This window comes from Moschus berezovskii, chromosome 14 (assembly GCF_049115385.1).
Source record: "Moschus berezovskii isolate FMDL1 chromosome 14, NW_MosBer_1.0, whole genome shotgun sequence".
In the NCBI taxonomy this organism is placed as follows: Eukaryota; Metazoa; Chordata; class Mammalia; order Artiodactyla; family Moschidae; genus Moschus; species Moschus berezovskii.
This window is the reverse complement of record NC_142473.1, coordinates 37,306,168-37,327,619: the sequence shown is the minus strand read 5'-3', so window position 1 is coordinate 37,327,619 and position 21,452 is coordinate 37,306,168. Positions and strand designations below refer to the sequence as shown.

General features: G+C 42.4%; 1 long non-coding RNA gene across 1 annotated transcript in view; it reads left to right on the top strand.

Annotated features, from left to right (window-relative positions):
- Positions 1-3,267: 3,267 nt before the first annotated feature.
- LOC129554452 (uncharacterized) overlaps positions 3,268-21,452 on the top strand; it is a 215,094-nt gene continuing 196,909 nt past the window's right edge. Inside the window, exon 1 of the long non-coding RNA XR_008685602.2 lies at positions 3,268-3,786. This is a non-coding gene — a long non-coding RNA (uncharacterized LOC129554452). The remainder of the gene's footprint in view (positions 3,787-21,452) is intronic.

Here is a 21,452-nt window from a genome sequence, read left to right as displayed (position 1 = left end):
CCCAGTAGAGGAAGGGGCCCCAAACCAAGGAATGCAGCAGCCTCCAGAAGATGGAAAAGACAAGGAAATAGGTTCCCTCCTCTAGGCTAGAAGGAAATGCTGCCCTTCTCACACTTTAATGATACCTGAAAGAGACCAAGTCAGATTTTTAGCTTATAAAACTTAAGGTAATGTGTTTATTTTTTTAAGTCACTCAGTTTGAGGTAGTTTGTTACAGTAGTCATTTTTACTTTTTACTTCACCCGTGCTTCTTTCTAAATTCTGGAAAGCAGATGTGATGGTTGGAGTTCCAGCAGCCATGTTGGACTTGAAAGCAAACCAAAGCCAGAACAGTGTGCATTAAGGATGATAGACCAAAAAATTACAAAGACTTGAGTGGCCAAGTTTTGGACTGTCAACCTCCAAATTTCTTTTAAATGAGAGAAAAACAAACCTGTGGGTACTTAAGAAACTGTAATCAGATTCCTACTAATACTTACACATAGTTTCTGAATAAAATAATACTGTAGGCTGGATATCCTTATAACCCTTAAACTCAACATGCTCAATCCAGTAAATATTTGAGCTAACCATATATTAGACATGATTTTCTTTCTCCAGATTTCCTGGTTTCTGCTAAAGGTACCACACTTCCTTTTTAACACACATTAGATTGGCAAATAATTTGTTTTCCAAATATGCCTCCCATTTTCCTGGTTTTGTGGCTTCAAGGCCTTACACCCACCCACCCTCCCACCATGGTTTTCATAGCTTATTCTTTCTCTTCATTTCCCTTTGATTCCTTCCCTTCGCTTACGTTCATATTTGTTTACATGGTTATTTATTTATACTTTCACCATAAACTCCTCCAGGGTAGGAACCATGTCCATCTCAGCCACTACCCAATTTCTACGACCAAGATGAGTGTCAGAGTAGGGGCTCAGTAAATGTTCTTTCAGTTAAATGGATGAGTATGCTGTCCTTGTAAAAATCATCATAGCTTTGCATAGAATTGTCTTAAAATTTGAGCTGAAAAAGGAGTGACTGTTTCCGTCAACAGCACCCTTAAATTCAAGATGAGTGCTCATTCTCATGGGAGAAGACAAATAAACAAACCCACTGTACCATGATGGCAGGGAGGCCTGGCTGTCTAAGGTCAGAGCACCAACCTTGATCGAGGGTCCCTCGTCTGTGTGTTGTGGGGCCTCTCTGATCACTAGTCCATCTCTTTGGGTCAAATGAACAAGTGTCCTTCCTATTTTATTGTATGGCAGGCAATGAGATTATTTCATCTTTTTTATTAAAAAAAATTATTTGTTTTTAGCTGCGCTGAGTCTTTGTTGCTACATTGGCTTTTCTCTGGTTAGGAAGAGCAGGGGCTACTCTCCAGTTGCAGTGTATGGGCTTCTCGTTGCGGTGGCTTCTCTTACTACAGAGCGCAGGCTCTGGGGTATGCAGACTTCAGTAGTTGGGGCACATTGTGGCTCATAGGCTCTAGAGCACAGGCTCAACATGGCAGCCCATGCTGGGAACTTAGTTTTCTCTGTACCAGGACAAATAAACACACTTGGAGCAGGGGGCTAAACCTTATTTTTTCCCTTGGGCAAAGCCGCAATAGTTGTGGCTCGCAGGCTTAGTTGCTCCACAGCATGTGGAGTCTTCCTGGATGAGGGATCAAACTGATGTCTCCTGCATTGGCAGGCAGATTCTTTACCACTGAACCACCAGGGAAGCCCTGTTACATATTTTGAAATTCCATTTCTCCTGGGCTTCATCTAAGTGCTGGGAACTTTGCCATTTGGTCGCTAAGTCATGTCTAACTCTTTGCGACCACATGGACTGTAGCCCGCCAGGCTCCTCTGTCCGTGTGATTTCCCAGGCAAGAATACTGGAGTGGGTTGCCATTTCCTTTTCCAGGGGGATCTTCCCGACGCAGCCATTGAACCCACGTCTCCTGCCTTGCAGGCAGATTCTTTACCACCGAGCCAGCCGGGAAGTCCATGCTGGAAACTTAGTTTGCTCTGTAACAGGGGACAAATAAACACCCTTGGAACAGGGGGCTAAATCTTATTTTTCCCTTAGGCAAAGCCTAAAACAAATAAAACACCCCCATCATCCCTCATAGTGAGTCTGTATTCACTCCAGACTTTGTAATTACGGGAAGGAAAATGTGTCTGAGGAAATTTTATTCATTCAACAGCAGGCAAGGAGATAGTTTATGCTGCAAGGCTCTTATGTAAGGAAATAGGTCCTAGCAGTTCATTGGCTGCTAAAAATGTTACAGGTATGAAGAAGCAATGGGTTTGCTCATAAGGTATACAGAAGCCCCTGTGTTAACCCACGAAATCAATGCTAGTTAGGCAGGCTTTGTATTAGAGGCTGGGTGCATCATATTTCCCTGTACACTTAGGAAATTTCTATTGCTTTTCATCCTCTGTGACATCATTTCTTTTCAAGCACAAATTGTTGTGTATGTGTGTGTGTCTAGGCAAATAAGTAGTTTAATGCCAAATGAGTATTTAATCATATTTATAATTTGTCATTTGATAAAGCACAGAAACCCATGAATGGTACCCTGAAAAATGTCAGAAGAAAAACAAAAGATATTATTATGATTATTTAAAATATGAAATACCCTTTCATTACTATGCTGTCTATATTAAGTTCTCTCTTTTCACCCCTTTTCATTTGCAGGGTAAGAATCCTGCCTTCTTGGACTGTCAGAGTAACAGTCCTTTTTTACATTTTTTTCGGAATCTCAGGTCTCCCATCATTAAACATGACAAAGGGATTTAGAGAAAGGGAAAGCATTGTTTGAAAATTAAAACCTTTTTTTTTTTTTTTTAAGTATGACCTGGGCAGCAGGACAGATTAAATCTGAATTTTGAACATATTTTAACACTGTCTACTGGTGTATAGCATTTTAGAAAGACATGATGTATCAGAATACATTTGGTATCAGAAAGAATACATTTGGGGTAGAAATTAAAAAAAAAAAAATTCCTGAAAGTCCAAGCATTGTCACGGTGTGTTCTGATATACAGATGACCTTTATTCTAATCTGGGTTTGGAAGCTTCATCTGGAAAGGCCTTTACACTGGCGTTTAAGACGTGGTGTTCTTTAGAAAAAAAGCAATTTCTCTTTTCTCCAGGGGAACTGCAGTTTAGGACAGGCACAAAGCTGGGAACACAACCAAGGGCAGAAAAAAAAAATTCACCTTCATGTTCTATTTGTCAAACTGACCTGCAGGTCATAACCTGAAAGTTTATGGATCGGTGAGGCCTTGTCTCCGCATAAGCGTGTTTTCTGGACTTTGGCTGGAGCTAAATTCCTGACTTCTGAAAGCAGAGTGGGTGTGGACTTCCAGCAGGAATAGCCAGTGGGAAGGAAGTAATATTCATTAAGTGTGTCTCATGCAAGCCGTGCGGGGCTAAGCATGCTCAGTGTAAATTCTCCTGTAGCCTGTCAAGCTATGTTTGAACCCGGTCCAGAATCCTGGATTTACTTTTTTTTTTTTCCACGAGGAAGAATGCTCGATTAGACTGCATTTTGCCCTGCTTTTCTCTCTCTTTCTTCGCTTTCTTTCTTTCTCTTTCTTCTCTCTCTCTCTTTTCTTCCTGCCAGAAGATTGGAAACAATATCTTTTTCCGATCAGTTCAGTAATACAATGTCCTTCAGTGTTCACATGAGCATTTCAGTGGAGAAGAAAAGAAACTTTGCTACCTGGGAACAGAAGACTACTTAGGTCTGCTAATAAAGTCCTTAGGACTTTGGAGCCAGAAGTTAAACTTTTCTCAACTGTTAAGGTAATCTACAGCAAATTTAATTGCCTTTTCAACTAAGTGGGTGTACATAAAAAAAAAAATTTTTTTCCACATAAAAAGTATGTTTTTCATATGTTGGAGCGATTTTCCAAACACAGGGAAGATATGTCTTTTGGTTCATTTGCATTTGAAAGAACCTCTTTTTTGTATTAGAGGTTCTCTCTCTCTACCGCAAATTATGTGTTTTTCAAACAAATATTGTGGTAAGCTGATGTAGCCATAATGGTCTGAATGTGGATGTGTTCTGTGTTATATTAATTCTTGGCGTGGGTTGGTTTGGTGAAAGTTATTGCTTTTGTTGCTGCCAAAGATGAAAGAGAGTTTGTTTTCCGTTGCTGTTGTTTTTGGAACTTTTGGTGGGCTTTGAGGCTGCACTGGGAGCCCCTTAGACAGAGGAGAGCCACCTCTTTCTATGTTTAATGTGCATTTTTTTGTAATGTTCAACGCTAACGCTGAGAAAAGGGGAAAGGAGTACAGATTTTATTTTAGAATTAGTGTAGGAGTGGAACTTTTTTTTTTTAAATGTAGTTTTGGAGGGAAAGAGTATTTAGAAAGGCAGAAACAGGTTTGTAATGAAGGAATTAAAATCAAGACCTTCTTGGTGAAAATAAGAAGTAAATGCAAAAATACTGCCTGCTATAGACTCACTGATTTTGCTTAATAATTTTACTTTTTTAATTAAAAAAGGGCAGATCAGACTTTAATATCAATGGGTGACACAGAAAACTCAGAGAGCTGTTGGGATCTCAGAAATAGCAAGTTGGAAAAGGCAGCCCCTTTAAAACATCTGAGAACTGAGGTTATGAAACCACATGGCTTCACGTAGGAACAGTGCATCCTGGGCTAAAGCAGTTTAATTTTATTCAAGAATTTTAAGAGTAAAAGGGGATTTATTTCTTTTCAAAAAAAAAGAACAGCCAGACAGGGATTATCGATCAGTCAGGGATTAAATATTTGCTGGAATACAAAGCATCACATATTATCAATGTGTAAATCAGACTAGCCAGCTATTCAGGGGATGTAAATGAAAAGACCACAGTTTCATAAGAAATCAAATGCATTAGCACCTCTCCCCTCCGTTCTCCATCTTTATGTCCCAGAAAGGGATGATAGAGGTGGGGCAGCATGTGAAATAAGACTTTAGTTGATGGGCTGACCTTGTTCTTTTAACTTCTGTCCATCTGTTCTCACTGGGCAGCTGAAGCAGGGAGCAAACTCAGAGGGAAGGGACCTCAGGGAGACGAGGACCAAGAAGCCAGACTCCACCAGGGCCGTGATCTGCTCGCTCCCCATCCTGCGATTTAGACATGAGTAGAGGAGCTAAGTGGAAGCGTCTCAGTCCACTTTCTTCTGCTCTCAGGGTTTTGATTTAGTACCATTGCTGCCACTCTGCACCTGCCTCTGTTTTTCATAAGTAAAAGCCTCTCCAGTGCATAGCTGGTGGTTTATTTGATATAGATCGATCCCCAAGGAGATGGCCAAAGTAATTCAGGCTTGATTTGGTTTTACCTTTCTTTCCTAACATGTGGTGTAGATCTTGATGGGTTTAATTGAAACAACAAATCCTTTCTGGGATGGGAGAGCACAGTTTTCCATGAAAGTGTGTGTGTGTGTACGCGTGCACGCCACTTGCACTGTGGGCTCTGGGAGAGTGCTGCCTGTGAGGCTTTGCATGGCTGATGGCATTTGTCTGGTCTCAAGGACCCTCTCACTGTCTTGCCTCTATCTGTGTTAAGAGAGAGGAAACACACATTCTGGAGCATTCTATACCTCTTTTTTTTCCCTGACTCCCCTGCATCCCTCTGCAATGTTGTTCCCCTTTTCACGGCCTGTGTTCTAAAGAATAGTATGGAAACCTATTGAGGCACACAGGAAAATGAAAGGGTACGCATGGAGGCAGAGAACAAACAAAGACAGACCTCTTCATGTTCACATCTGGATAGAATTTAGACTGTGACAAGGGAAAGTGAGTGGGAGGAAAAAAGAAAGTCTGACATCCCATTGAAAAAAGTGCATCTAATTGACTTTCTAGAGGTTTTCCTGTCTCAAATGCTGAGTGTTTCTGTATCCTGCGCACACCCTACCTTCTGGGCTTGGGGAAAGCAAGCATCATATCCTTATTTCACAGTGAAGCCTAGAGGCTCATCCAGAGCAGTGGCTGAGTTAGAACCAGCAGCCAGAGCCCTCAAGCTCTGGTTCAAGATTCTCCCTGTGCAATAATCAAGAGCAATCTGGCTGAGTTTCTGTGTCTTGGAGTCAGTTTTCCCACTCACTTTGACGTTTTCGATGATGGTAGTTATTCTGTGCAACAATTTCTCTAACTGAATCCCTTACTGGGATGGGTTTTTAACTTGGAGAAGTGCTTGCAAACTTTTCAGGGATCTTTTGCCTTTTTCCCTTTTATCTTAGCTTCAACACTACTCATTACAAGAGATCAGGCCAGTGTTGACATTTTCCTTTGACAAGTGATAAACATCAAAAGATTGAATGACTTGCCACCTGAGGTCAGGAAGAGGATGGGAGTTCAGGTTGCCCAACTCAGGATCTGAAGTTCTCGACCATCCTGAATATAGATGGGACCCTCTGGACTTCCTGAGGTGTAGGGATAATACAATAGGAGGAGTTCCTTGATTCATGAGTGTCAGATGAGTGGTAGTGCCAGGACCTTTATTGTTATTCCTGTGGTGAAGGAGAAAATTCAGGCTGGGAAAGCTATGTGCATCACCCACAGTCACACTCAGGGCATTGAGGAGCTGGCTTTGAATCCTGACTCTGGGACCTCTAGGTATATGCCATATGAAGTAAAGACAAAGCACATAGCCTTTTAAAATTATTTATTTTTGTCTGTGCTGGTTTTGTTTTTGTTACTGTGTGGGGTTTCTCTAGTTGTGGTTCGCGGGCTTCTCGTTGGCAGTGGCACATCGTGGAGCACAGACACTAGGGCTCGGTAGTTGTGGTGCATGGGCTTAGTTTGTGTCACGTGGGCTTAGTGTGCACAGACTTTTCTGAGTTTCTTTGTGTCTCTGTTTCCTTGTATGTAGACTGGGGGTGTCTATCACAGGGTTGGCCGTGAGGATTATATGAGATGATGCTTCCTGCAGAGTAAACCTTCCAGGGTTTTGAACGGTGCATGCTCTCGTTGTTTGTGTTCTGTTTTACCCAAACTAAGTGTCAGCCCTTCTGATTGGGATTCCCAATCCCTGGTGGCTCAGAAAGTAAAAAAATCTGCCTGCAGTGCAGGAGACCTGGGTTGGATCCCTGGGTTGGAAAGATCCCCAGGAGAAGGAAACAGCAACCCACTCCAGTATTCTCACTTGGAAAATTCTACGGGTGGAGGAGTCCTGTGGGCTGCAGTGCATGGGGTTGCAAAGAGTCAGATAGGACTGAACAACTAACACTTTCACTTTCAATCGGCTCTTAGCTCAACTGCTAGATCCTCAGGATGATGTTGAGTTAGCATCATCAGATGAGTCAGGCATATTGACTGAAAACTCAAACTGCTGAGTGGCCCAAGGAGATAACTGAGACGAGAGCAGGGGTCTCCTTGGTCTCTGTCCAGGGACAGGCTGGAGGGAGGTCATTGTCAAAGAGGATCAATGCTGTTGGGTAGCATCTACTTATCTCTGAGGGGCTTCAAGTGCAGGCTCCTAGCATGGGAGGAATCTTCTATGAAGGGAAGAATGGATAGCTTGAGTTATTCTCAGACCATGGGTCTGGTAGGTATAGACAAATGAGGGAAGGCACACATACAGGAAAGCCATAGAATTGTCATGAGTTTGTTTTTCTTGGCCCTTCTGAACAGCACCAACTTAGCTGTTGACACTGATGGATTATCTAGACCCTGAAGCTCCTGGGATTACCCTTGGCATTGTGTTATCAAGATTCCCCTGGAGAACTCAAGGGCTTATTTCTGACTGAGCCAATGCTTTCAGATTGCGTATTCTCTGGATAGAGAAATGTAAATCCACCATCATGGCATGCATGCATGCTCATTGGTGTCCAATGTTTTGCAGCCCCATGAACTGTAGCCCGCCAGAACCAGGCAAGAATACTGGAGTGGATTGCCGTTTTCTTCTCCAGGGGTTCTTCCTGACCCAGGGATTGAACCCACGTCCCCTGCATCACCTGCATTGCAGGCAGATTCTTTACTGCTGAGCCTGGGAAGCCCCAAGTCCACCATCACAGGGCCGCAAAATGCAATGGAGGGCAGGGCCATTTCCCTCAGAACATGTTCAGTCTAGCTGAATAGATGGTGCATGTAAAGGGAAGCACAGACTAACAAAACAGGTATGGAGAAGCAGAAGCATGAAGCAGACTGCGGGGGCAGTGGAGGATGAGTGGAGGTGTAATCCTCTTAAGTTCTTTAGTTGTGTTCTCCTTCAGATGCCTTGCCATGGCCTTCAGCCACTTGTCCTTGCTGGGAAGGGAAGGTCACTCCCAGGGGATGGGGTAGATGAGTCTCAATTTCTTGAGCGTCTGTTATGTACCCAACACTAGGTTTTATTTTACCAGCAATCTTCAAAGTTCACAATATCCATGGGAAGCTTAAAGAGGAGGAAATCTGCCCTGAGGGGAGAAGTATATGGTTGGTCCTCTGTATCTTCATGTTCGGCATCCTAGGTTTCAACCAACCAGGGATTGTCTGCCAAGGTCAACTATACCACCCTATCGTACGTAAGGCTTAAACATGTGTGGATTTTTTAAAAAAAATAATAGTTATGTGGCTGTGCCAGGTCTTAGTTGCAGCTTGCAGGACACTTTAGTTGCAGCATATGAACTCTTAGTTGCTACATGCAGGGTCTTAGTTCTTCTACCAGGGATTAAACCCGTGCCCCCTGCATTGGGAGTGCAGAGTCAGCCACGGGACCAACAAGGAAGTCTCCATGTGTGGATTTTGGTACCTGTGGGAAGGTGGGGATTCCTGAAACCGATACCCAGGGCCAGCTGCACATGGCAAAAAGGGTTCATGTAATTGAACAACTGGGCATACTTTGTCTTGTGTAATTGGAAAGCGTCCACAAAGCATTTTAGGTGGAAAAAAGATGACTGTGGTCCAGTAGACCTGGTTATTGAGTAGTACTTCTCCAAGCTTCTTAGATGAAGGATACCTGTTGCTTGTCTAATTCTGGATCTATCAACGTGAGTTGTCCAGAGCTGGGCAAGTCTTGTCCCAGGGAGAGATAGTGCTTCATGCTGTATGCACTGCCAACCTTTGGGGAGCTGTTGATAGAAATTATCCCCCACCCCCTGCCTATAGTTAGATCCTTAAAATTTTGCAGCTTCAGAAATGAAGACCTCAGTCATTATTAGGTAGTATCATGTAGTTTAAAAACAGGATTGGAGTGACATGACTAGGATTTGGGTCCTGACCCTGAAATCTTCCAACTGTGTGACTTTGAGTCAATTTTTTCACTTCATAATGCCTCAGTTTTCACATCTGAAAAGTGGAATGTAAGCAGGAATTCCTTCAGGTGGGAAGATCAAAGGTTAAAGTGATTTAGAAAAATGTAGGCTGCTATGCAAGCATCTGTTTTACACCTATCCCCTGGCTGTTATCTCAGAGTTCTAGTGTTTTCACTTTTTTGCTTCTAAAAAGCCTTTCTGCCTCACTTACTGAAATGGTAGGTGTCATGATTACCATAGCTAGACAAACTGCTTTGAATCAGAGGACTAAAACCTATTTTTTTAAACAACAATGAAGTAGGGTTGACATACAACATTGCATTAATTTCAGGTGTACAACATAGTGGTTTGACGTTTATATACATTGTGATATGATCACCGTGCTGTCTAGTTACCATTTGCTACCATTTAAAGTTATTATATTATTGACTGTATTCCCTATCCTGTATGTTACTTTCTCGTGAATTGTTTATTTTGTGACTGGAGCTTTGTGCCTCTTATTCCCCTTCATGTATTTCACCCATTCCCCAAGCCCTCTCTTCTCTGGAAATCACCAGTTCTCTGTACCTATGAGTCTCTTTCTGTTTTGTTTGTTCATTTATTTTTTGTTTTTTAGATTACTCATGTAAGTGAAATCATCTGGTATTTACTTTGTCTTACTTCACTTAGTATAATACCCTCTAGGTCCATCCATGTTGTTGCAAATGGCGAAATTTCATTCTTTTTTATGGCTGAGCTGTATTCCGTGTGTGTGTGTGTGTATGTGTATCTCACATTTTCTTTGTCCATTCATCTGTTGATGGACACTGTTTCCTTCCCCTGAAATCTCTTTAATTGCCCAAATTAACTTTACATTTCCTAAATTAGTGGAAGACGAAAGACTTTGAAAGGACAGGAAGACTATATAGAAAAGGCAGCCAGAGCAACATTTGTTTGAGCATAAGAAGTTCCTGTATGCAAACTAGAAATTAACAAGTCAGCGTACCAGACAAATTGTTGACACATGCATATTTCCCCCAAACTCTCTGAGAAGATGGGAGAACCACTACATCCATTAGGATGGGTACTTTAAAAAACATGGCAGATGTTGGCAAGGGTGTGCAGAAATTGGAGCCATGTGCACTTTTGGTAGAAACGTGAAATGGTATAGCTGCTATGGAAAACAGTACGGCAGTTTCTCAAAAAGTTAAACATAGAACTGCCATTGTTGTTGTTGTTTAATCACTAAGTCATAATTGACCCTTTTGTGATCCCATGGACTGCAACCTGCCAGGCTCTTCTGTCCATGGGATTTTCCAGGCAAGAATACTGGAGTGGGTTGCCATTTCCTTTTCTTGGGGAATCTTCCCAACCCAGTGATTATACCCACATCTCCTGCATTGGCAGGCAGGTTTTTTGCCGTTGAGCCACTTGGGAAGCTCTAGGATTACCATATGATACAGCAACTCCACTTCTGAGTGTATAACCAAAATAAGTAAAAGCAGGATCTCAAAGAGATATTTGTATAGCCATGTTCACAGCAGTTTTATTCACAGGAGCCAAATGGTGGAAGCAACCCAAGTGACCATCAGCAGATGAGTGGATAAACAAAAAACAGTATATACACACAACAGAATATTATTCGCTCCAGAAAAAAGGTGGAAATTCTGACACATGCTACTGCATGAATAAACCTTGAAGACATTATGATAAGTGAAACAAATCAGACATAGACAAATATAGGTATACCTCAGTGATACTGGATATTAGGTTCCAGACCACTGCAGTAAAGTGGTGACAACAATAAAACAAGTCACAAATTTTTTGGTTTCCTAGAGCATATGATAGTTATATTTATACTATACTGCTGCTGCTGCTGCTAAGTCACGTCAGTCGTGTCCGACTCTGTGCGACCCCATAGACGGCAGCCCACCAGGCTTTCCCGTCCCTGGGATTCTCCGGGCAAGAACACTGGAGTGGGTTGCCATTTCCTTCTCCAATGCATGAAAGTGAAACGTGAAAGTGAAGTCGCTCAGTCGTATCCGACTCTTAGCGACCCCATGGACTGCAGCCTACCAGGTTCCTCCGTCCATACTATAGTTTATTAACTGTGAGATAGCATTATGTCTAAAAACAGTGTGCATATCTTAATTAAAAATATTTCTAAAAAATGTTAAGCAGCATCTGATTGTCCAGTGAGTCATAATCATTTTGCTGGTGGAAACTGTTGATGGCTGCTAAGTGATCAGGGTGTAGTTCTGAAGATTGGGGTGACTGTGGCGAGGTATTAAAATAAGGCAACAGTGACGTATGTCACAGAGACTGACTCTTCCTTTCCTCAGTACTGCATGAGGCATGCAATGCCGTTTGATAACATTTTACCCACAGTAGAACTCCTTTCAAAATTGGAGTCAGTTCTCTCAAACCCTGCAGCTACTTTAGCATCTAAATTTATATAATATTTTAAATCCTTTGTTGTCATTTCAACAGTCTTCACCACATCTGTACCAGGAGTAGATATCATCTTAAGCATCCATTTTTATTTTTTGCTTATCCACAGGAAGCAGCTCATCATCCCTGAAAATGTTATCAGATTACAGCAATTCGTTCACATCTTCAGGCTCCACATCTGATTCTAGTTCTCCTGCTCTTTCTACCACATCTTCAATTACTTCCTCCACTGAAGTCTTGATCCCCTCAAAGTCATCCAGGAGGATTGGAATCAACTTCTTCTAAACTTCTATTAGTGTTGATATTTTGACCTCTTCCCATAAATTACAGATGCTCTTTATGGCATTTTTTTCCATTCCAAAAGGTATTCAATTTACTTTGCCCAGATCCATCAGAGGAATTACTATCTAAACAACATCAATCTCATTGTAGATCTCCCTCAGAACTCTGGGGTGACCAGGTGCGTAGTCAATGAGCAGTAATATTTCAAAAGGAATGTTTTTCCTGAGCAGTAGTTCTCAACAGTGGGCTTAAAGTTTTCAGTAAATGATGATACAAACACATTCTCTTATCCAGTCTTCTTTGTTTCATTTAAAGAGCACAGGCAGAGTGGAATTGACATAATTCTTAGGGTCCTAGGATTTTCAGAATAGTAAATGAGCACTGGCTTCAACTTAAGGTCACCAACTGAATTCATCCCTAACAAGAGAATCAGCCTGTCCTTTGACACTTTAATGCCAGGCATTGACTTCTCCTCTGTAACTATGAAAGTCTTAGATGGCATCTTCTTCCAAGAGAAGGCTGTTTTGTCTGCACTGAAAATCTGTTGTGTATTGTAGCCATCTTTATTAATTGTCTTAGCTAGATCTTCTGGATCACTTGCTCCAGTTTCTATATCAACATTTGTTGCTTCATTTTGTAAAATACTTTGAGATTATGGAGTTGGCTTTTTGCCTTAAACCTCATGAATCACACTTTGCTAGCTTCAAATTTTTCTTCTGCAGCATCTTCACTTCTCTCAGCCTTCATGAAATTGAAGAGAATTAGGGCCTTTCTCTGCATGAGGCTTTGGCTTAAAGGATTGTTGTGACTGGTTTGATATTCTATCCAAACCACTAAAACTTTCTTTAAACCAGCCATAAGGCTGTTTCACTTTCTTATCATTTGTTGTTCACTTTAGTAGCACTTTTAATTTCCTTCAAGAATGTTTACTTTGTATTTGCAATGTATCTAACTTGGACACAAGGGGCTTAGCCTTTTTTTTTTTTAAATAATTTTGTTTATTTATTTTTGACTGTGCTGGGTCTTCATTGCTGTGTGGTTGTGGCATGCAGGGGCTACTCTAGTTGCAATGCATGAGCTTCTCATTGCAGTGGCTTCTCTTGTGGGAGCACAGGCTCTAGGGCACTCGGACTTCAGTAGTTGGCACATGGGCTCACTGATTATGGCACCCAGGCTCTGGAGCACAGGCTCAGTAGGTGTGGTGCACGGACTTATCTGCTCCTCAGCATGTGGGATCTCTCTGGATCAGGGAGCAAACCCATGGCCCGTGCATTGGCAAGCCGATTCTTTGTCACTGAACCACCAGGGAAGCTCAGGCACTTAGCTTTCGACATGTTTTCCTCACTAAACTTAATCAGTTCTAGTTTTTGATTTAAAGTGAGAGACATGCAGCTCTTCTGTGAACACTTAGGGCCCACTCTGGGGTTATCAACTGGCCTAATTTCACTATTGTTTTATGTCTTAGGAAATAGGAGCTTTCCCAGTGGCTCAGACAGTAAAAAATCTGCCTGCAATGCAGGAGACCCAGGTTTGATTCCTGGGTTGGGAAGATCCCCTGGAGAAGGAAATGACAGCCCACTCCAGTATTCTTGCCTGGAGAATTCTGTGGACAGAGGAGCCTGGCAGGCTATAGTCCAGGGGGTCACAGATAGTTGGACACGACTGAGCAGCTCACACAAACACACATAACAAGACAGAGTGAGATTGGGAACCAGTTGGTTGGTGAAGCAGTCAGAAGGGATAGGAGGTTTATTGGTTAAATTTGCCTCTTTATTTAGGTGCAGTTGGTGGCACCTCCAATTATAGAAGTAACCTCAGAGATCTCTGATCACATATCACTGTAACAAATATTATGATCATAAGCAAAAAGTGAAATACTGTGAGAATCACCAAAATGTGACAGAAGCATTAAGTGAATAAATGCTGTTGGAAAAACGGTGCCGACAGACTTACTCAAGGCACCAGTGTTACACACCCTCTATTTATAAATAACTCAGTGTATCTGTGAGGCCCAGTAAATTGAAACACAATAAAACTTTGAAAACGGGGTATGCCTCTGTTAGATGATTCCGCTTACAGGAGGTCCCTGCCAAAGTCAAATGCATAGAGACAGTAGAATGGAGGCTGCCAGGGGCTCGGATGGGGAGAATGGTCAGGTTTCCTTTAATGGGCACAAGAGCTTCCGCTGGGGAAGATGGACATTTTTGGAGACAGGTCTTGGTGACGTTTGTGCAATAATGTGTGTGCTCAGTGTTACTGAACTGTGTGTTAAAAAACGGTGAAGATGGTAGCACTGTATTATGTATGGTGGTGGCAGTTTAGTCACTGAGTCGTGTCCAACTCTTTGCAACCCCATGGACTGTAGCCCGCCAGGCTTCTCTGTCCATGGGATTCTCCAGGCAAGAATATTGGAGCGGTTGCCATTTTCTTCTCTAGGGGATCGTCCCGACCGAGGGATTGAACCCAGGTCTCCTGCATTGCAGGCCGATTCTTTACCAACGGAGCTGCAAGGGGAAGGTATTTTAGTGCGATTACAAAATTGAGAATATAAAAAAATCAGTCTATTAGATAATTGTGAGGGCTGAGACACTGAAGTGTTTCATTCCTGAAATTCACCTGCATATGAGGAAGAAGATTAGGCTCAAACTGAGAAGAAGAGAATAATATCATTCAATAAATGCAGTTTGTGGAAGTAAAAGAAAAACACACACACAAGGGAACAGATACAGGAGAAAAATAGGCTCTTGGAACAAAGCAATGGAAATTCCAGAATTTCTCTCCATGAGGTACTTAGGCATAGGGTTTTGTTTTGACACTGTGTTCACATAGCAAGCATGTCACTTTAACATAGGCTATTTATTTGGGGTGGCATTTAGTAGCTGATATGTGGAGATACCAAAAGCCCTTCTGAGCCTCCTATTTTTGGTGGACCCTGAACTTTCTCTCAGATTAAATTTTCATCAGCCCTCACCTTTTTGAGCGATCTGTGGTGAAAAGACTTGCAGAACTCAAGAGCAGTGGAAAAGCTACTCAATAATCAGGCTGAGGGAGGGAGGAAAAATAACTAGCATCCATTCTATGCCTGTTTATGTGTATTATCCAGTTAATCCTCTTAGTTGCCTCTAAGGTAGATCTCATGTTGGCATTTTATAAAAGCGACTTTCTTAAGATCCTTTTGCTGCCGAGTGGTGAAGCCAGGACTGGAACCCAGGTCCAAGAGAGCCTAAAGCTTATTCTGTTGCATCACTCTTCAGGCTTTAGGAATTATTTCCTTAGTTAACGATCTAGGTGATCCCTCCCTGGCTTTGCTGTCAGCGGCCAGAGAGACATCTTCCTGGAAGAGATACAGATCTCACACACTCTGCTTAGGGCCGTCCAGGGGGCCCCCAGAATTAGCATTCACGATCTGAACATCCTTTCTAATTTTCACAAATACTGGCAGAGCAACCTTTAGCATCCCCGAGGCAAAAAGCTCCAGACGCACAGGTGTCTGGGATGCGCCTTTTCCACGGTGCTGTCTTGGGTTCAGGTGTTGGGAAGAGTGAACCCACAGAGCGCCCGGCCCTCCCTGGCAGGCTGCTCTCCAGCTCCTTTGTTTGGTTTATGTATAGCCATCAATGCATCATTCCTTCTGCTTCAGCTGTTTGAGAATCCCATCTTCTCTATTGATTTCCCACAGAACGTTTACTGCTCTCCAAGGTGTGACCTGTACCTCTAGCTAATTTATTTCTGTCATGGCTGTAGGATTTAGGAATGAGGGGGGAGGGGAGCGAGGGCTTGAGGGGAAAGAGGGAGGGTGGCGAGAGAGCAGCGCGTCCAAGATGTGGGAAATAAATTCAGCCCTGGAACCCCCGACAGGCAGGCCGGCAGCTCCGGAAGGCAGGCACGGCACCAAGGAGACTTTGCTTGGAAATCTGCTCAGTAAGATGGAGGCTGCAGCCACGGGGTTTCAGGAGGCCGGGAATGATAGCAAGGCCCCATGGGGATGGAAAAGCAAGGAAAGAATGTGTTTGGAAATAATCTCTTGCCTGTTCAGGAGCCAGTCACCCTATTGAGCAGGATGTGGTAGGTTTTTTTTTTTTTTTTTCTCTTTTAATGAAATGATGGAAAACTCTTCTACGGGCGGGCGGGGTTGGGGGGGGCGACTGGTGAAGTCCTATTTTCTTCTTCATTATGAGATTTTCAACAGCAGGGCATTCCTGTGTCAGTCCTAGCACTGTGATTACAGTGACTGACGTGCGCGATATTAAATCGAACCATGTTAACATAAACCTTCCTTTCCCTCTGTGCCTAGAACAGATGGTCTGATTTTGCTACATAACTGTCTGAATGCCCACTTTTTTTCTTCCTCATGAAAACAGCTTGTATCTTCTTAGAAATTCTAGTTATAAACTTATACAAGGAAGGATGTTGGTTATTAGTTACTTTCACCTAGATGGAGACACGTTTGTGAAGTGAGTGAATGTGTTACACCTGAAGGGCATTTTAAAGTTTTCAAAATTTTTTTCATATACTTTATTTCATTTCCATAACAATTATTTTTTTTCATAGTTGTAGAAATGCTGGCTTATTAGCCCAGCTAAGATCACATGGCTAATAAATAGCAAGTGCAGAGTCTAGGGTTTCTAGCTCCAGATTCAAGTTGCAATACATGACACCCCAGAGATGTGGGGTCACTCTTTTCTACTGAGACCACCCCCTGAAAAGCAGAAGCTGGAGAGTAAGAGGCACATGAGTCAAAATTTGCCCTGTCTTAGAAAGGTATTGATGGAGTGAATTTGAGTTAAACCAAACATGTACCCTTCTAAGCTTCCACTCATATATTTTATGCCTAAGGTCAGTGCATCTGAAGTATAAAAAAGCCTTAGGAAGCAGGGCAAAAATCACTAGTGAGTATTTTCTCCTTCTCTAGTCCCACACCAACTCATGTACAGATTCTTTGTCATTCTTTATAGGGAGTAAAATAAAACAAGTCATCATTACCACTTAATGTATCACCAACCATTATAATGTATTCTGGGCTGGGCATTAGAATAGCAGTTATTTGTGAGGCTGGCTAGTGGAGTTCATGCTTGTACATCCCAGGCACTCTGCGACCCCCTCCGTTTTCCTGGTGTGATATATGGAGGGGTTTCTGGGATGTTAGTAGGAGAACAGGATGGTGGGGATGGTGGACTGGTGGTCTTTCACAACCTGGACCTTCTCTAACTGGAACTGTCTGACTCTGGGGAAGAGTAGCCCATCTCATCTTCCCTGTAGCCAGATAAACGATCTGCGTGCCCACTCAGAGCCTGACAGAGCCTCAGAGCCTCCTTAAAGAGTTACTCGATTTTTAGAAACAAAGCAGGGCAGTATTATGGAGAAGATTTCCATCCTGAGTGTCTGTCATGAAAGAAGGGATCGTCTTGTGGATAAATAAAAATGCCCCCCTGGTGGCTCACATGGTAAAGAATCTACCTGCAATGCAAGTTTCTATCCCTGGGTCAGGAAGATTCCCCTGGAGAAGGGAATGGCTAGCCACTCCAGTATTCTTGCTTGGAGAATTCCTTGGACAGAGGAGCCTGGTGGGCTACAGTCCATGGGGTCACAAAGAGTTGGACATGACTGGGTGACTAAAACACTTTCACATCCACTGTGTAGGAATTAAATATTACTGGAATAACTGAAGTTACTTTGGTTTGAAAGACTTTGAAAAGAAATGTGTACATTTTCTTTGTAGTCAGCAAACTACATTCCCACCATTTCAGGACTTAGGATTTGGGAAGGGATGAGTAAGGCAAAAAGTAAGAAATGCTCAGAAGAAGATTGTATTTGCTTCCCCATCAACATTGTGTGATATGTTTTGCTGTTTCTCTCGCCTGGAGCAATTTTTATTTCTACTCTTTTCCTTTTTGCAGACTGACCTAGGGTGATTTGAAAAGACTGAATTTTGAGTCCTGTTTCCACAAATTAAATTGTGTGCTGCGTGACTAGAGAGCTTAAACTCTCATGATCAATTTCTGCAGGGGTAGAATGGATATGTTAATATCTATCCTAACTCACCAGGTTGTTGTGAGGACCTCAGGTAACAATGGGTGTTGAAGTGTTTTGTAAACTCGAAAGCATGGTACAGGAAAGAATTTACCTGCTATTATTTTGAGTTCTCAAAATGTATACACAGGGACTTCCCTGGAGGGCCAGTGGTTACGACTGCATGCTTCCATTGCAGGGGGCGTGGATTTGAGCCCTGGTTAGGGACACAAGATCCCCTGTGCTGCTGATCATCTTACCCCCTGTGCTGCTGATTTATCTTACAGTGATTAAAAAAAAAAAAAGTATATGCAGTCAGTATTATTTCCATTATCTGTGTGATCATGGTGGTGAAATGGCATTATGGTGTCCAGAGTATCATTATTTAGCATTAGAGTCTATGTGGAGCTATGATTTGGAATCAGCCTACAGCTCACTCAGTTCACTTCAGTTTAGTCGGTCAGTCATGTCCGACTCTTTGCAACCCCATGGACTATAGCACGCCAGGCCTCCCTGTCCATCACCAACTCCCAGAGCTTGCTCAAACTCATGTCCATCGAGTCAGTGATGCCATCCAACCATCTCATTCTCTGTTGTTCCCTTCTCCTCATGCCTTCAATCTTTCCCAGCATCAGGGTCTTTTCAAAAGAGTCAGCTCTTCACATCAGGTGGCCAAAGTATTGGAGCTTCAGCATCAGTCCTTCCAATGAACACCTAGGACTTATCTCCTTTAGCATGGACTGGTTGGATCTCCTTGCAGTCCAAGGGACTCTCAAAGAGTCTTCTCCAACACCACAGTTCAAAAGCATCAATTGTTTGGCACTCAACTTTCTTTATAGTCCAGCTCTCACATCCATACATGACCACTGGAAAAACCATAGCCTTGACTAGACTACAGCTCACTACTAAATATGAAATATAAGCCTTGTCCTTTCTTGGCTTTACCTCTTTCATATTTTCTAAATCCTGCCACTTTGCTTTGAGAGTTCATGCAACCCTCATATCCACTTCTGTTTATCTTTGGAGGTTTGCCAGGGAAGGTCTTTAGTTTAAATCTCATCGGCGGCATTCCGTCTCACTTCTCTCGGAGTTTGCAGTTATTGGAGCGCAGTGGGGTGGCGTGGGCTGGGCAGGATGCAGCGGGAACCACTGCTGCAAGGGGAGGCTGAGCCTCAGACACCTCCATTCTCAACTTGGAGTGGTTTTTCTGATGAAAATTAAGAACACATACATTTTAAGTCTGCTAACTCAATGGAGTTCTACCATGTGATGGATTAGCTAGTTGGTAGACGGGGGAGCCTGGTGGGCTTCTGTCTATGGGGTTGCACAGAGTCGGACACTAAGTTGCTTCAGTCGTGTCTGACTCTGTGCGACCCCATAGACGGCAGCCCACCAGGCTCCCCCATCCCTGGGATTCTCCAGGCAAGAACATTGGAGTGGGTTGCCATTTCCTTCTCCAGCAGTAACAGACTAATATGAGACTCTGCAAACCATTTATACAATTGTGTATTTGGGAAAATGCTTTGTGAATTACAAGGACTGACTGACAAATGTATATTTAGAGCTAACCTTAGTTGTGACTTGAGGCATTGCTTATCCTGAATATGAGAACCTTTCTTCCAAATTTATTTTGTAGACCTATTTTATGCTCCATGTTGTGAGTAGTGACTGGGTTAGTGCAAGTAGCTGGATGAACGCTGATGCTGGGGTGGATGGAAAGGGAAGGTCCCGTCCTGGTTCTGTCATTTGCCAGCTGTGACATTGGACAGCTACTTATGCTCTTTACTTCTCAGTTTTCTCACCTACAAAATAAAAGATGTTGATAATAGAACTCAATTCCCAGGGTGGTTATTGTTAGAAATGCATCATAGAAAAAAAAAAACAATTTGAGGAGGGTGGGATGAATTGGGAGATTGGGGTTGACATATATACACTATTGATACCATGTATAAAATAGATAACTAATGAGAACTTACTGTATAGCTCTGTAACTCTACCTAAGGCTCTTTGGTGTCCTAAATGGGAAGGAAATCCAAAAGAGAGGGGACATATGTATACATTATAGCTGATTCACTTTATAGTAGAAACTAACAGAACAGTGTAAAGCAACTGTACTCCAGTAAAAATTAATTAGAGATTAAAAATTAAAAGAAAACTACAGCTTATATGAAGAGAGTTGTTATCCTGGCTTCCCACAATATTCAGAGAGCTTTCCATTTTGTTGCACAGATGATGACTGGCTTGGGAGCGAGGACTCTTAAGAGTATGTTCATTGATAGTAGGGAGCTCAAAAATTACCTTGGATGCTTTAGGTGCCATAGGAGTTGACTAAACTGGTATATACATACAGTGGAATGGTCGTTGTTGTTTGTCTCTTGACTCTTTGTGATCCCACAGACTGTAGCCCCCAGGCTCCTCTCTATGGGATTTCCCAGGCAAGAAATACTGGAGTGGGTTGCTATTTCCTTCTCCAGATCTTCCTGACCCAGGGATCAAACCCACATCTCCTGCACTGGCAGGTGGATTCTTTACTGCTAAGCCACTAGGGAAGCCCTTACAATGAAATGGTATTCAACCATGAAAAGAAACATGACAGTGATACATGCTACCAGTGTGGATAAACCTTGAAAATATTATACTAAGTGGAAGTCAGTCTCAGAAGCTTACTTATTATATCGTTCCATATATACGAAATATCCAGAATGGGTGAATCTGCAGAAACAGAAAGCAGATGGGTGGTTGCCAGGGGCTGAGAGTAGGGAGAGGTTACAGAGTGGTATGAGATGTTCTTTGGAGTTGATAACAATGTTTTAGAACTAGATAGAGGTGATGGTTACACAGTACAGTGAATGTACTAAATATCACTGAATTTAAAATGGTTCATTTTATGTTATGTGCAGTTTTAAAAAATGCTATGGAAGAAGAAAGCTGCCTAAATAAGTTGACTGTCTAGGAAGCCTTCCTGACTATAATTTATATACTCTTGGTCATTTGCTGAGTCTTTGAAGACAGTCTGTTTTATTTCCTTACAATTTTTTTTTTTTCCTTTTGTAGTCCCATCTTAAGACCTTGGTTTTCTGTTCCTCCGTGAAGACTCAGTTTCTGTTTGAGTCACTTCTTTCAGTCACTTCCTGACTCATGCGTTCACCTGGTGTCCAGGAGAATGACAGTAGGTGATCTGGGACAGAGGACAGCTGGCTCTGCTGTGTAACCTTGGCAAGCATCTTAACTTCTCTGGTCTTAGGGAGATATCAATGAGATCATTTCTTGGGATTCTTTAAATTTCTAGATTTGAGAAATAAGGAATGCATTATTAGGGTTACTTTAAATAGTCTGTCAGCTAAATTCTCCGATTCTTTTACTTTGAATTCATTTATCAATCTAGCTAGACAGACAGAAAAAAAAAATTACAGTTAGAATGAGCCTCCTCTTTTTCATTAGATCTCAGTAACGAGGAGAATATTCATCTCCATGTCTGGGGTAAAACTTCTTTGACCACGGGAAACCTTTCTTCATTTTTTTTT